Below are 3,451 nucleotides of genomic sequence, written 5' to 3' on the forward strand. Positions count from 1 at the left end.
AATGCATCTTTTTTTAGGTTGTAGCATTTTTTTATTGAGAAATAAATATAAATGAGACAGTTTCAAAGCTGATTAATAGGACAGTTTTGATAATCAATACATTGTACATTGCTATCTTCTTAGTGGTTATCCATAGTACAAGAAGCAGACAGGATATCCTGACCAAACACCATTGAACTAAGTGAAAGTATCTGTATATCTATCCTAACTATTTTGTATATATAAATACAAAATGATCTTTCCTTTGTATCTCTTTTTCTTTTTTAATTTTTTTTTTCCTGTCAGAGGTGGATATTCTATTGGCATCTAAATACTATAGGTGTTTGAATTCAGCTAAACAGTCTAACACTGTCTAGCAGCCTATAATAATATTAGTGAGTTATCCTCAGAAGTTATTGACTTGAGCCTTTTACAGCTCATTGTATTAAATGACTTTACTTTTTTTTGGTGGAAATGGAATTCAGGCCCTTGCGCTTACCAGGGAAGCGCTTATTCCACTGAGCCATCTCCCCGGCCTGGCTTTACTTTATATACCTCATTTTTATAATTTTCTGCTGGATGGTTAAGACCAAGATAAAACAAGACCTATATAACAAGAAATGTAACTTTTGTTTCTGATAAGCTCAGTCAAGTACTGTCAGGATTTATCCTGTAGCCCTGTACCGCCCTTTGTACATCCTTTTGTCAGTGTCTGACATGAGGATGAGTCACGGCCATTCTTGATCAATTTGCTCTCTGTGAAAGGCTGAGAGATTGTTTTTTCTCTCCCTGTGACTCTTCCCAGGCACACTATACATGATCAATCACATTCCTCTGTGGCTCCATAATCTTCTTGATCAGAAAATTTGGAGCACAACTGAGTTACACGTTGTTACAGTACAGGTTCTCCTATGTTCTCAGTCTTCACTGACCTTGAAAGGCTAGGGCCAAAATGTTGGCGGACCTTGCAGCCCTTCCTTTTCTTCAATTTTGATCTGCTAACTTAGGTTGTTAACCCTCCAGAAGAGAAGCTAATTATTAACCTGCAATATATGCAGTTCGGTTTACCCTATCTGTCTAAATATCAAACATCTTTGGCATATCATGGAACAGGTATTTTCCATCAAATATTGATACGTTGACCTTTAAGTCCTTAAAGAATATGAAGGAAAAATAATTTTATAAAAGTAGAAATAAGGGGGTGCTGAGGAGATGGCTCAGTGGAATAAGTGCTTCCCTGGCAAGCGCAAGGGCCTGAGTTCAACCCCTGGCTCCGCCAAAAAAAAAAGTAGAAATAAGCATTTACACATTTTTACAAAGAAATTTAGAAATCTAACTATATACAGAATTATAACAGGACAGACCTAGGACATTTCTTTTTCTTATTCTTGTGTCTTTTTTTTTTTTTCATTTATTACCCTTTAAAAAAAAACTTTACTTGAGAGCTACTTTCTCAATAAAACTAATACAAAAAAACAAAAATAAAAGATAAAATTTTAAAAAGGGTTGGGGAAGTAGCTCTAGGCAAAGGTCCTGTGTTCCATTTCTAGTACTGAGAGAAACAAAGCACACCACAACCACACTCTGACTCAGCAATTTCACCTTTCGGTGTTTACTTCTTTGAAAGACATGTCCAAGCATGTCCACTGCACAATCTCAGGGTGAGGCAGTGGACACCCTGAGATTACCCATGGGGAGAAGAACAGCTAAGAAAATGTATCTTTCCATGACATCCCACTGGGTAAAAAATCAAGTTACAGGTATACCAGGGATATCTTTTCATGGGAAAAGAAAATAAATGACCCAGACACTTGTGTGTTGTGATAGACATAGTATGGAATCGGCTTGGTCTTTGTCCCTTATTCTGGTCACAGAGCTCCTGAAGCCCTTGGGAATCCCTGAGTGGTGGGATTGCCTTGCTGGTCTTGAGCTTGTGTTGGAGGGGACTGCGCCCGCCTGCACCCAACGCTCAGGACAGAGGCGGTGACCAGCAAGGCAGAGAAGGTAGACAAGGAGAAGTTCGGAGCCTTGCGGCCCGCCAGCCTCCTTCGGGTAAGAGAAGGGTCTGGGGGATTAAACATGAAGCCCAAGTGCTTTCTTCGGGCCGTCCTAGCAAACTGTGGAAGCCAGTGTGCAGAGCTGTGGGGACTGCAGCTCCCGGCCATTCAGTCAGAAGCACTGCACAACCTGTGACCTGTGGCTGAGCTCTGCAGCCTTCCGGGACACCCCTTCTGGGACACCCCTCGGTGTGCGGGAACTCGCTGGGACTCTCGCGAGCCAGGGTCGGAGCTGACCGCCTTAGGGCAGATCTAGTTATTCTGCAGGAGAACTGCTTCCCCGGAGAGAAAAACTCCACCCAGTTGGTCACAGTTCTGCACGGAGAGTTTTTTTTTTTTTCCTTCTGTATACCTTTTCTAAGTGACCATGTAAACATGTATAAATGTAAAAATGACAGACAGGGAGTGTGTTTAGCCGATGACTGGGTTACCTCTGGCATGATAAGGGGTAGGGGCTTGGGTAGGGCTGGGAAGGGTGTTTATCCTTCCCAAAGAAGGATGCTTTTCTGCTTCAACATCTAGTATCTATTCCTTGAAGAATATCACAATTTAAGAAACGTTAGTTTCTCCACCCACAACCTTCCATGGATTCCCTGTTCAAATTTTATACTTCTCTTTCCATTTTTAGCAGACTGGACACATTAGTTAAAAATATTTCAGCTTTTGGGGAGGGGCCTTCAGGGTTTCACACAATTGTTGCAACCTTTTCTTCAGACAGTTGAGGTGATTCTGAATTTGTTCTATTTTTTTTTTTCTATTTCTTTAGCATTACTCAAAATTGCCACCATCGCTGCTTCCATCACAGTGTGCAAATGTTCCCTCACACTCTTTGAAACAGGTTGCCTGGTTTCTCTCTTGTTGGATGTTATCTTTGTCTGTTCTAGATTAATCTTTGTTTGCCCCTCAGAAGACATTTTTGGGATGATTTTTCCCTTTTTTTAAATTTCTTTTTATTGTGCTTCTAACCTCTTTCTCTGACAACTATACTGCATCATCAGTTTTTTTTTTTTTTTGAACTTTTTTTTTTAATCGTTGATACTTTTTCTTGGAAGCATTTGCTTTATTAGGCATCTTGATCTAAATAGTACAATTATGCTGCTTTTGAAAAACTCACTAAATCTTAGATACGTCTCTGTCACTCTTTTTAACAACTGAGAATTTATGTATTACTTGTTTAAATTGTATTTATTAAATTATTTTTTTCTGTTCAATAACTGATACATACCTGAAATAAGATATTCCCTTTAAACAAATGTAAATGCTACATTAAATATCAAAATAAAAAATCGCACACACACAGAGTGGGTGTGAGAGACAGAAAACACATCTGAAATTTAAAAAGGAGAGCCAGGGAGACAGCTCAGCAGCTTAAGCACCTGCCTGGCAAGCACAAAACCTGAGTTCAATCCCCCATA

Source organism: Octodon degus, unplaced genomic scaffold (genome assembly GCF_000260255.1).
Source record: "Octodon degus isolate 3935 unplaced genomic scaffold, OctDeg1.0 scaffold00047, whole genome shotgun sequence".
NCBI classification, from domain to species: Eukaryota; Metazoa; Chordata; class Mammalia; order Rodentia; family Octodontidae; genus Octodon; species Octodon degus.